A 13,955-nucleotide genomic window follows, 5' to 3' on the forward strand; every position below is an offset into this window, starting at 1 on the left:
AAGACAAGCAAATGCATAAACATGATAAAGAAAATGTGCACGTGTGTGCATTCTTGGTACTGAGGCTTCAACTCAGGGCCCTGTGATCTCACTAGATGTGTTTGTTCACAGTAGACATTCTACCACTTGAGCCATGCCTCCCTCCATTCCAGAATTTCTGCTATTTAATTGGAGCTAGTTTCAAAGACTCCCCACCCCCACCCCACTAGCTCCAAGCCTCTAATCTCTGATCTCAGTCTCCTAAGTAGATAGGATTGCAGGCATAAGCTACCAGCTATGAGCACAGAAAACTCTTATCAGTACATTGCTAAGTTTCTACCCTAGGTTTCAAAGCAGGAATAAAAAGTGCCACAAATTCTTGTACAGTCTTACAGATATTTAAAAATAAAAGGAAATGTGAATCGCACTTTGAATTACTTTGTTTTCTTGCTTCTGTGGTATGTATATGTGTATACTAGTTCTCCATAATTGTATCGGATTAACTGTACATTTTGTAAACAGTTGCCAGATCTACACTGCTATCTTAAAATAAAACCACCAGTATGTGTCCTGATAAGAAAACAGATTCGTCTACTTCCTACTTTTTGTTTTGTTGTGTTGATACCAGGGACTAACGTCAGGGCCTTGTGCTCTCACTTGGCTTTATCCACTTATGGCTAGTGCTCTACCACTTGTGCTAAGCTTACCGTTGTGCCATCACCCTAACCACACCTTACAGTTTTCTAAAGACACTTTGAGCTTGTTCACCTTTTACCTTTGCATATGTCCACCCACAATGTCTCTTGTCCAACAATCTGACAAATACCTCTGCTTCCAGCGTGAGCACTATAAGCACATTTCAATATACAAAATGTACACTCTTATTTGCCTAGTCTATGGACTGCTCAAAGAAAACAAGTATTTTTTTACTCCAAACTATCAGAGATAGTTTTACAATAGTAGATCCTTAATAAGTGTTGGTGAATGAATGGATATACCTTGGTAATGGATTCAAAGCAAAAAAAAAAAGAAAAAGAAAAAAGGATCCTCCAAGGAAATATGAACAATAGATATAAATAATTTTGTTAGAAAAGGTAGGCATGCCAGAATCTACTTTTAAGTCTTGTCTCAGTTTTTAAGTATCTCTTCCCTAAACCCTAAAGAGATAGAAATTTACAAGTGATACTCATTTTATACAAAAAGATAATGTTCAAATTAACATATATATTCAACCACAGCTTCCTACTGATTTACCCTTGAAGGAGGTAGTATCTACTCTAGTACTTTTTTTTTAGTATTTTTATTTTCCTTAAATAGTTGTATAAAGAAGTTACCATTTTACAAAGCAGTATATGAATACAGATCAATGCCACTCCTTTCAACGTCCTTACTCTCCCTTCCAACCCACCCCTTTTCTAACTTTTCTTAATTTCATAGAATATACATCGAATTCTTGATTGCATTCCCCCTACTTCTATTTATTCATCTGCCCCTCTCCCCATGACCCTATTATGCCCCCTTTAACTACCCATTTCCTGGTGTTCATTTTGTTTATCTTTGACCTTGCCTTTCTAAGGAATTACATTATTTGAGTTTGAATCTACCATATTTCAATTAATACAAACATACTCTAGCACTTTAACATAATCCTCTTTTTTTAATTTTACAGAAAGGAGAGAGAGAGAGAAAGACAGAACTGAAAAATGCACTGAAATGCTAACAATACAATGTTCTATTGCTGGAAACTAAGATGTTGTCAGTGAAAAAGGAGATCAGTCTTTTTATAAGAAAAATGTTTGATATGTTTTTTCCCCAGGAAATTATTTCTAAGCTGTTCACGTGGAGCCATGTACCTACACAATTCCTGCAGGTAGGCTCTCACTTGCTGGCGTCCTAGATACTCCAAGTCAAAGTGACTTCAAGGGCTGCAATTGGAAAGCTCTTCCTCCCACCATGCTATGGTTTGGAAGCGTCCTCACAACGTTTGTGCCAGTGTTTTGTCACCAGCCTATGACACTATTAGGAGGTGGAGGAATCTTAAATAGGTGCAGCATAGTAGAGGGAAGGCAAGTCACTGAAGGAGTACCTTTGAAGAGGATACTAGGGCACTGACTCCCTCATCTCTCTTTTCCAGTAGCCATGAGATGACTTGCTTTGCCGTGGGCTACCACCTCAATGCACTATGACACCAGAGGACCAAAGCAATGGGACCAGACAACGATGGTTCGAAACCTCTGAACTCATGATCCAAAATACACTTTTCTCCTTTAAAATTTGTTATCTCAGATATTTTGTTACATCAGAAAGCTACTTTAAACACACACTATTACAACTATTATACTCTGAACGGCATTCCTCTCTGTAGTGTATGCTGTGCCAATCACCACCCCCAAGCTCAGACTGATATAATTAATATGGAAATACACCTAACAACAAAAAAAAAAAAAACAGGAGTATTTGAAGAAAATAAAAGGGAAAACCAAAAAACAGGAAGAATTACATCAAGTGAAGAGTCAGAACTAAAACCAATCTGCCTAGAACTGAGGGAGAACCCTCTGGAGTCCTGATCTTTGAGTTCCAAGTACACTTCTGAGCAGTAGTGATGTGGATGAGAGGGTGGAGCTAGACTTGCTTCCAGAATCACAGGCTGTTATCAAGATTCACATTATCTATAATATGTGAACCTCAGGATTCCTTAACTCAAGTAATTCTTTGTGAGCAATCACAAAGCATAGATATTTTCCATACTTATATCTCTTGTGTTATTAAGTATTCAGTCCACTAACAGAATAACAGCCTCTTGATTTTTGGTTACTTCTAATTAGAGCATATAGTTTTGCACACAGATTTTTTTTTTGATAGACTAATTCTCTAAAATGAAACTTGCCTGAGGTTGGTTGTTAGCGGCCTTTTCATCACAAGCCTGGAGATTCCACACCTGTGATTAATTTACATCCGCACAAGTTGAAACATTAGCTTTTTGATCATTTGTGATACTGCAACTCTCAAGAGGCAATTTACTCAACAATTAATACAAAGCATCTATATGTACCGTCAATACCCCAAATTCCCAACTGGGCCAGAAGTTCTAATGTGAAATTAATTCATTCTTTGGATTCCTGTTGTTTGTTTATGCTGAGATCAAACCCAAGGCAAATGCTTCAGCACTGAGCTACACCTCTACCCTGAAATCAATTGTTCACTGAGTTCTTAGCTCCACTATTATTTTTAAAGTGCTCTATTTGTACAAGCAATTTTTAAAGTCAAAAACTTAAGCCAAGTGCTAGTGGCTCATGTCCATAATTGTAGCTACTCAAGAGGCTGACATCTGAGGACCATGGTTCCAAGCCAACCATGGCAGGAAAGTTCATTGAGACTTCATCTCCAATTATCCAGCAAAGATCCAGAAGTAAAGCTTGACTCAAATGGTAGTGTTAGCCTTGAATGCGTAATCTAAGGGACAAGGCCTGAGTTGAAGCCCCAGTAATCACACACACACACACACACACACACACACACACACACACACACACACACACACACCACCCCTAGACATATGCACAAAGGACAAAACAGCGTTTGTACCTCTGCATATAAATATATATATGAGGTATGTGTAAACTTTATGCCATATATAATTCTAGAAAGGGTGGTAGCTCTCTAGGTAACCAGAAGTTGCGTGTCACAAAGACAGACACAGTAATAAACACGCAATATACTCATAACTGTTTCAACTAGACAACACAACATGAAAGCACAAGGAGTATAAAAAGGAAATAAGAACACTAGTGACTGCCCATGTTTACCATTCACACTGTCAACAATTCTAGGAAAAACTCAACCAAGTTCCAGGTCACTAAACCCATTTGTCTCCCTGACTTTGCTTTTTTATATTTAAGGCCCAGAGGGAGATGATAATCTTCTGTAAGTTTTTAAATGGCTTATTTTCTCAAGCTGTCAGAGAAGAAAGTAAAGGCTAGTGTCTATTATTTTAACTTTGAAAGCATTAAGCATTTGGGGAGGGACTTTTAGAAAACAACTTTAAAATGTGTTCAGTTGTTTCATGAACAGTATTTTTGATTCTGTCAAAAACACTGCTAGACAATTAGGCTTATTTTAAGATAACACACACAAGCATAAATTCAACTCAGTCACTTTGAACTTATCACCAGATTTAGACTGGTTTAACAAAACCATGAGGATATCTTCCCATTGTTTTCTACTTTGAAAAATGGATTCTTCTACATGAAGAATGGTATACAAAACAAGTGTGATGGCAAGCCCTTCATACTTGTAATCCCAGCACTGGTAGTGAGTTCAAGGCTGGACTAAGTTACATAGTGAGACTGTTTCTTTTTTTTTTTTTTTTAATTGTGAGAATGCCGTACAGAGGAGTGAGACTCTGTTTCTAAGGAAGAAAAATAAAAAGAGTAAGGAATATAGTAGAGTGGAAGAGGGTATGGCTAGAGTACATTCTGCCCTGGGTATGCAACTATTTTAAGTTTTGGTTTTTTTAGATGGACTATCCTCATCTCTCTGTCTCTGTCTGTCTCTGTCTGTCTCTGTCTGTCTCTGTCTGTCTGTCTGTCTATCTCTCTCTCTCTCTCTCTCTCACATACACACACACACACACACATTTGTATAGAAACACACAAAACCACTTCTACTTCTGAGTTAGACAACTCCTAGTACTTTTGGCAAAGACAAGTATGAGAGGCAAGGTTACTTTTTTTTTTAAAGAGGCCAGAAAATGTGAATACCCCACAGAAGTAGGGACGTGCCAAAGCTAGAAAAAGCTTCCCTAGGTGACAATGTTATCTCTCTCTAGAGATAACTGAGTAGTTCCCGATTGTGCAGTTTATTACACTTCAAAAGCAACAACAGTAGAGGAACCAAGACTCTCATATATACACTTATTGCCATTTCTCAAAAACAATAGGAATTCACAGATACCAGTCTCATTCTTCACACACCTATTCTATCACTTGAGGACTCAGCAAGAACTTATTATGAGTAAATACCTTATTCTTAAGACTTCCCAACCTCCAGACATGTAAAAACTAAGTCCTTTTGCCTTTATAAGTTACCTAGACTCATGATATTTTCATACAGCATTCCAAGGGAGTAAGAAAAACTATGTGCATATAATAAAAATGCAACTGAAATTTGGGTCTAGGGATAAACACCTGTTACTACCAACCCTTGAGAGCCAAAGAAGGATTATGAGTTTGAACACAAAGCCCATACGTACATGGAGTTCCAAAAAGGAAAGCAGGTTATACTTGAAACCATTCCCTATAGCTCCTCTTAACACATCTAACCCAAGGCCTTCCTTCTGTTCCAAGTCCTCCATTCAGGGAGGTAAAACTTTTTTTTTTTTTTTCTTCTAAAACCTCACTTCTCCTGGATGTTTGGGTAGTGTCTATGCTTTCCCCATCCCTAGCTTTGCACATTAGGAATCGATCACTACCCTCAGATAACAGAAAGGCTGGATGCTCTTCAGTTCTGAGTCCCAGCTCCAGCCAAAGAGTACCTGACACAAGGTGAGCCCTCACAAGTGTGATAATAAAAAGTAAACAAATCTGTTTCCTCCACCACGGAGACTTTCAGGTTGGAAAGTAATGTCTGGGGGCTAGGGCTGTGAATCCCAATTAATCAAATCAATTAATCAACCAACGTAGTTGTGTACCCTATAGTCCACACCACAAATAGTCCAAAAAATCTAGAGGAGGGACAGCCTCTTTTCAATAGATGTCCACCTGAATTACGTTTCATAAATGCAGTCTGTAGGCTCATAGTGTTTGTCTTCTTCCAACTGAAACTATGAACAGGAGAAACAAACTTGAGTTAATCCCTCAGGCTTTGTTCCTTTTGTCTGTAAAATGAGGATATTGATACCAACTTCCTAATATATGTAAAGTCTACAAAATGGTACAAAAATCAACACTCAACTGTCTACCCTTGATCCCTTGTGCATTGTGAATAAAAGTCAAAGTAGTGGGGTTGGCACTGCGGCTCAATGATAGAGTGCTTGCTTACCTAGTGTGTGCCAGGTTCTGAGTTTGATCCTCAGTATGGGGAGGAAGGGAAGCAAGGAGGCAGGCATACAGGTAGGCAAAGAAACATCAACTTTAAGCTCAGAGGCAAGACAGACAGAACTAGCTCCCTTCTCTTTTACATGTACAGGGATGATTTTTATTCTACCTTAATAGTAACTTCTTTCCTTCCCTTCTTTGGCCCTAAGGGCTTGCATTACCAGGGGGCAGTAAGTTCTAAAGTAACACACAACATGACCTAGCAGAGGACCTACTAGGAAAGCTCCAGTGAGAGAAAGAGCTCAGGCAAGACTCTCAGAATGCATGCTGACCAAAACAACCTTTGCCATTCTCCAATGATCTCTTCCAAAATGAGACCCTTTTTGAACTATGTATTTAAATATGAAGATCCAAAATTGTCAGGGAAGGACTCAGTATCACGTCTGTGATAACTAACACACTTTGGGGACTATAACCATGGAAACATTTCATATAAATTAACATTTCCAGCTGGGCATTGGTGGCTTATACCTGCAATCCTAGCTACTCAGGAGGCTGAGATCTGAAGATCACACTTCAAAGCCAGTCCAGTCAAGGAAGTCTATGTCACTCTTATCTCTAGTTAACTACCAAAAAGTTGGAAGTGGAGCTATGGCTCAAGTGGCAAAGCAACAACCTTGAACAAAAAAACTCAGGGACAGTGCCCAGGCTCTGACCTCAAAACCCAGTACTGGCACAAAATAAAAACATTTTTTCCCCATGGTCACAAACTCACTAACCCAAATAAGTGGGCTTGGAAACTACCAGCCAACTTCATTCTGTGAATAATCATTAAGTGTTAATCAGATATGGCTGGAATTGTGGAACAGCCAGCATAAAAGGGGGCTCATCTTAGAAAATGAATAGGAGATGGGGGGAGGGGGCAAGTGAAGGAGGCTCAGGAGGAGGAGAGAAGACCAGGACAGGAGGTGAAGGCAGAGGGAGAGAACAAAGACTCCCCCCCCCCCAGCCAATCACTGAGCTGGTCTCTTGTCTCAGAACTCTTTGGCCCCTCTGCAGCAGCTGCTGTCTCCTGCAGTTGGCACTGGGCACTGCCAGGCTGGGACTGGCTTCCAGGGAGGACAGCATTGTTTTATTGGCTACTTAGGCAGTGCACACACCATTAATGGAGTTTTTATCTCTCCATTTTCCTGTCAGTACAGAACCAGCCAGTCTGACTCTGTTATTATCATTAAGAAAGCTTCCCCGCCCCCTCCCCACACATGCTCTTTAATCCAAACAACATCTGGGAACTCCAGCCTCTATCATGTAAGACGGAAACAGACAGAGAGGGAAAAGGGGGGCGGGGGGCAATACAGTTCCAGTCACATTGAACAGCCATCAATTCCAACAGGTAACCTTAGTTCAAGCCATCCAGTACCTCTAAAACCCTGTTGGCTTCAAATCAGCACAGGACTTGCCATTGCCTGGCTTTACACTGCAGCCAGGCCTTGGATACCTTGACATGAAGCTTTTTAACAATAACAAAAGAAATTTCTTTTTTTTTTAAAATTAACTATTTTCCTCACTCAGAAATCCAGTTGTGAAATAAAAGTCAAGAATAATAATGAAAAGATTTTTTTTGAAGCACTGTTTTCTCAAGAGGGAAAAAAAAAATTAAGAGCCTTCACAAGACATTCATAGTAAGTACATCACTAGAGTATAAATAAATAGGAAAAAATCTGGTACCAGTCAGCCCAGAAACTATGTCTTCCTGTAACAGACAGCTGTCTCCTCTGGAGCTAAAGAGTGCTTTCTGCTTAGATCATGCTCTGTGAGTCATGGAATCAATACAGGAAAGTGCACAGCCAGCCATAAGGGAGACTGGGGCCTACGAGCCACTTTTCTATGAGCCACAAGCTCCTCCATCCCTCACCTCACCCTAACTGGTCAGGAACACGCCAGTCTCTGCTTCATGCCTGACCAGGTCTCAGAGAGTCCTTCATGATAGTCCTTTCAGCATTGATTCTAGGTAAGTAGAACCTATAGACATCCAACATGTAGGTACCCAGCCACCCATCCTGCCCCACACCCCTACAATGTCCCAGTACCTACTCTTACCCCAGAAATGCACCCTACCCAGCTGAAGACACAGCAGAACTGAACATCTGAGTGTCAGCAAAGGTTAGCAGTTTATTTTTAATTTTTTATTCCACTCAGCAAAAATGGGAGAAAATCACTAAGTGTCTGAGCCACAGACTCCTGCTCCCTGGAAGCTGTGCCTGTGAGCCCCCAGCAGTCAGTTGTTAATGACAGTCTCAGTAACCTGATCCTCTCACAGTGGGAGACTTGAGAAAGCACTGGCCTCTCTCCGGTCTCCCTTTCTATTGTCCCACCCTGCAGGGCCAGCTGTTTCTGACAGCCAAATTGCTGCATGCTAAGCAATGAGTGCTGTCAGGCAAGGAATTTTCATTTCTATAATGCATAGGCCTCCATGGACAAATTATACAGCTTATGGTGCTGGCTGCAGGATGCTGCACCAGGCTTGAAATGTGGCCAAAACGCAGCCTGTCTTCCCCTCTCCCCAGCCCCAAGCTGACAAGACAGTCACCCAAAATGAATCAGAATGGCCAGAGAGAAATGAGAACACGTGTTTCTGGAGACAAACAAAACATAATGGAGAAGAGACAAGCAGCTACAATCCTTGATGGAATGGCACATGGTGAAAGCTAACTGAGCTAATGTCACACCATTGAGCTACCAAGTATAGCTTCCCTTACAGCCTTCTGCAATTTGATCACCAGCAATGAACATCTCGGGGGCATCAGCCCTGGCTCCCTGCTTCTGAAGGAAGATGGACTTGTCCAGAAAATATACCAAGAACTTTACCACCTCTTAAAAACTAAGCAAAATCTAAGTGATTCAAGAGAACAGAACAGTGCTCTTTCATGCTGAAGAAGGGCACCAACATGCTTTATGAAATCATTTTGTAGAACTCTTTTCCTTTTCAGTTTTTCCACTGCCATAAACCACTTGACAGTTACAACCCTTCAATCTGGTGTATACCCTCTGCTGTTCTGAGTCCTGTAGAGCTAAACATGGAGTGACCCAACTAATCAGAACATGGTATTCAATTTGGGAGTTGGATGTGAACTCTTCAAATTAGCGACGACTCTTAAGATTTTACTGAAAAGAAAAGTTTCACTTTATTGTTACACTTGAATGTAGAGGAATATTGCACAGGAATTTTGCCATCATGAAGGAAGAACTTACCTAATAATAGGAGGGGAAAATAAAATAAAAATAGGAGGGTCCAAGGAACACTGTTTAAGGCCTAGATCAACTCAGATCTGAAACTTACCCTACCAAAGACTCCACAGAAAGGCAGCCAGTCAGTGCTCGCTTTTATCATAGCTGGTACAACTCAAGTTCTCCATCCCTGAAATGAAAACTAAACAGATAAAACCTCACTGCATTCTAAAAACACATCAAGATCACACACTCGTAATGTGTATCTGTGTGTATATATGTGCATGTACGTATGTCAGTGTGTATGCATATGTATATGTTATACTTTGCCAATAAGCAAGAACATTTTTCAAATTTTGTTACTGTCTGTGAGAACTGACTTTCACCTTTTCCTTCCAGTCCTTATACTTAGCCTGAACTGAAATGTTCCTAGTCACCTGATTTGTGCCCTAAGGCATGTCAGATCTGAATTCCAGAGGATGAGAAAGCTAAATTCATGATCTGTGTTTTCCCTCAGTGTTGTAAATCTTAACCTGACACATAAGTGAACTTTGGTGAGTGAATGGCCCATCCACTCTATGTCAACAAAACTAGCTCCAGGAAAAACCAGGAAACCAACACAGTCAGGAGCAAAACAGGAGAGGGACAAATGATCTTGCCTATGTGCTCAGGTCAGCCAAAGCACAAGCACCTGCAGGCTGTGAGCCGCCAAGGCTATCACGTGCCGCATCCTGCAGCCATCTACTTTATCATTAACTACTGTCTGGCCAGAAAGGGCAGGGTCCAGTTCAAGAACACTGGGGACTTTCAGACAGGAGGTGTATCCAGAACCAGAGTGGGATCGCAGCCCATTCACTACAGACTATAAATACCTCCTGGCTGTGGTCCCAGCAGAACCACAATTCCTGTTTTCCTGTCGGTAACAGAACTGCAGGCCATTCCCCCAAGAAATTCAGCACAACCAGCCATGCATGACAAAACATTAAATGTACACACCAGTTTACTCAGTGCCCTGGCAAGTCCTGTTTCTTGCTCCTCCCTTATACATCCTTGGCTTCTAATCCCCAAAGATCAAAACAAAAGAAAGTTAAAATTGATAGTAAATAAGATCTCCGTTTGGTGCTAAGGGGAGAAAACAATGCAACACACAGACAGGCTCTAAACTGCAGTAAGAAGGGAGGGAAGGAAGAAGACCAACTCACTCTCAACCCCTCTTCCTGAAAACAGTCAGAGTTTTCCAACTTTTACATTCATTCTTTTATTTAAAGTTCTATGAGCACGGGATGGGCATGGCGGGGTGAGGGAACGTGCCATGACTAACTTGGACAGAGCAAAAAAGCAGCACAGATGGCCACCAAGACTGCTTAGACAGGACAATTAAATGTATAATTAAATGACCAGACTTACCAAGCTGCTTCTCAAAGACAGTAAAATAGAACAAAGTTCTCAGGAATGAATTTGACTTATTGGTTAAAAATCTAACCTAAATACCTAAATCTGGAGATCACTTGGCTATGGCAGAAACTAGTCTAGGGATGTGTCCTTGTAATTTAAATTTAAAGAAAACCCAATACAAAACTCAAGAAGACAATGGAGAATATATTTTGTACTATCTTATTGTCAGTAGCTGGCACAGGGCAGGCATATAACTGGTGCTCAAAAATGTAGACAGATCTCCCTTCTAACCAACTGCCTGACCCTCCACAAAGGCCAGGCTAGAAATAAACTACCGAGTACAGAGTTCAGAGTGTGTTCTGAACCCCATAAAGTTCACTGCCTTTCCTCTCCACATTCATTCACACCCTCACCCAGGAAGCACTCAGCATCTGCCATAGGCCTTTTTAGGTACCATAGTTACAATAGTACTGTGGTTACAATAGAAATGTGACCAAGTTCTACTTACAAATTACCCAACCTAAAACATGTTTTACCAGCCCAAATGGCATAAGGTCCATGGCTTATACTGTCCAAAGAGGCAAATTTTATCCAAAAACAGTAGCAGAGAAATGGTGGGTCCAACTAAATTGTATAGACATAACAGCAGTGTCAAGAGGTTAATAAGGAAATAAGTGATAACTGCTGGCTAAGATGATATAGTGGGCTATTCAGCAGCACCCAAAAATATGTCTATATGCTGTGCACCATTGACTTATACCTGTAATCTCAGCTACTCAAGAAACTAAGAACTGAGGATCTCAGTTCAATGCCAGCCCAGGCAAGAAAGTCTATGAGACACTGACCTCCAATTAATCACCAAAAAAAGCTGGTGTGCAGGTGTGGCTCAAGTGATAGAACTTGAGCACAAAAGCTCAGGGATAGTGCACAGGACCAACTCATGAACATACATGCATACACATTTATACACACACAATTATTTATATATTTTTATATATAGCCTATAACCCTGGAATCTGTGAATGTGAGCTTGTTATGGTTTGCATATTTCATGTTTCTCAAAAGGATGTTATGTTAAAAGGTTTGGTGCCAGCTGGTAGAGCTAATCATTGAGGTGATTGGAGCACATGGCTCTGACCTATTGAATGATTAATAATGAATATATAATTGGTTGTAATTATTGGGAGATGGTAGAGACTCAAAAGCAGGACCTGATTGGAGGAAGGTTACTGGGGGCTTGCCCCTCTGTCCCTCTTGATGCTTCCTGGCTGCCATAGGTGAATAGCTCTGTTCTACACTGACCCCACTCCACCATAATGTTCTGTTTAGTCTCAAGCCAAAGCAAAGGAACCAGCCAACCACAGATGAAACTTCGTAAACTATGGGACAAAAATCAGTATTTCCTCCTTCATATTGTTCCTTTCAGGTGCTAGTCACAGATACCAAAATTCTGGCTAACACAGAGCTATTTAGGAAGGAGGTCTTTATAGATTTATTACATTAATTAAGAATCTCAAGATGAGATCATCCTGGATTATCCTGCTGGGACTTAAATCCAATGACAAAAATCCTTATAAAAGAGGATGCATGGAGAGCCTGAGAGAAGATCACATTAAGATCACATTACAGTGCAGGCAGAGTTTAGTGTTATGCGTGCAAACTAAGAAAGGTGTGGAGACATCTGAAGCTGAAAGGGAAGGATGCATGAAAGGGGTCTCCCCTCCAAGCATTAGGGGGCACAGCTCTGCTTGTACCTTGATGTTAAGGCCTATACAACTAGGAAAATATTCATTTCTGTTTCTTGTGGCAGCTCTAGGAAACTAATCCAGATGGCAACGGAAATGCTGCTGGGGAAGTTGGGAGGCAGGAGAAGAAACAGTGCAAGAACAGAAACACAAGGTGGTCATAGAAACAATTTAGAAAGGCAAGCTGCTACATCAGGTAACACCTGACATATACTTGGGCCTAAACAGCAGCCTAAATTCAATCGAGGCTCTATTGATTTTGTTAGCTAATAAAGACTCGCTTAAACCTCACTAATGAGGCTTATGCAAGAAAACAAAATGTTCAATGTACTGATAAAGGAACATCAGGTTACTATTCAGAAGAATGAGTAGGGGAGTTCATGATTATAATCCTATCTACTCAGAGGGTTAAGAGTTGGAAGCTCAAGGTTTGAGACTATCTGGGCACACACAAACACACACACACAAAATAATCTCCAAGATTCCATCTCCAACTAACCAACAAAAAGCAAGGATGAAGCATAACTCAAGTGGAAGAATGCCAGCTATGAGAAATAAAGCTGAACAAGTCTGAAGTCCTAAGCTCAAGCCACACTGCCAGCAATAAGAGGGTAGGGAGAGAACCAGAAACAAGTATCTAATACACTTTTCCTTTTTTGTGAAGAAATCTTTGAAAAAACTAAAACTAATGTTACTTTATATGACAAAGGAACTTTACAGACATGAAAGAAGAGAGAATACCTTTAAGGGAAGTGGACTCTGTATTATTTCGAAATTTTAAAAAAGCCAGGCACTGGTGGCTCACGCCTGTAATCCTAGCTACTCAGCAGGCTGAGATCTGAGGATTGCAGTTCAAAGCCAGCCCCTGCAGGAAAGTCCAAGAGACTCTTACCTCCAATAAACCACTCGAAAACCGGAAGTGGCGCTGTGGCTCAAGCCATAGAGCACTCACCTGAGCTAAAGAGCACAGGGATAGCGCCCAAGCCCAGAGTTCAAGCCCACGACCTATCAAAAATAAAATTTTTTTTTAAATCGGTGGAGCAGAAATAGCAAAGTAAGTTTTCTCCTTTAGAATTTATATAAACTCTTCTCTAAATTCTTTTTGAAATGATTCCTCCTTGCTCTTCCCGGATGGCTCACACAAGTTGGTCCTCTTTAATATCCCATCTCCTTGTTTAATCCCTGCCAACTCCATTGTCTCATACTTTCCTGCCTTTAAAACTAAAAATTATTATACAAATTCCCTTTTATTCAAAGAAGATGCCTTCCAGTTGATGCCTACAACTGTGAATAACAACCCACTTATGTATTTGTTTTCCCATTCATATCATACTTGTAATATTTGAATTTATAAATCAGGCACAGTAATAGATAAATAGCAGTAATGAATAATAAAAGAACAATTGTAACAATATGCTAAAATAAAATGGACATCCTGCACAAAAGGACATACATTTTAAAACTTCAGCACAGTTCATTTCTGGACCTTTCCACGTATTATTTTTGGGCTAAAACTCAAACTTACCTACAGAAGGAAAACTATAGAGAAGGAAAGAAAACTGTTCCTCACAAG

General features: G+C 40.4%; 1 protein-coding gene across 4 annotated transcripts in view; it reads right to left on the reverse strand.

Moving 5' to 3' along the window:
• Acvr1 (activin A receptor, type I) overlaps nt 1-13,955 on the reverse strand; it is a 120,609-nt gene that overhangs the window by 79,696 nt on the left and 26,958 nt on the right. For 3 of the 4 annotated variants that reach the window (XM_013030474.1, XM_013030456.1, XM_013030438.1), the window contains exon 1: nt 5,739-5,802. The exons of the other annotated variant lie outside the window; for it this stretch is intronic. The gene's annotated coding sequence lies outside the window, so the exon portion shown is untranslated. Of the gene's footprint in view, nt 1-5,738; nt 5,803-13,955 lie in introns of those variants that run through there. 4 annotated transcript variants of the gene reach the window in all.

Source organism: Dipodomys ordii, unplaced genomic scaffold (genome assembly GCF_000151885.1).
Source record: "Dipodomys ordii isolate 6190 unplaced genomic scaffold, Dord_2.0 Scaffold5, whole genome shotgun sequence".
NCBI lineage: Eukaryota > Metazoa > Chordata > Mammalia > Rodentia > Heteromyidae > Dipodomys > Dipodomys ordii.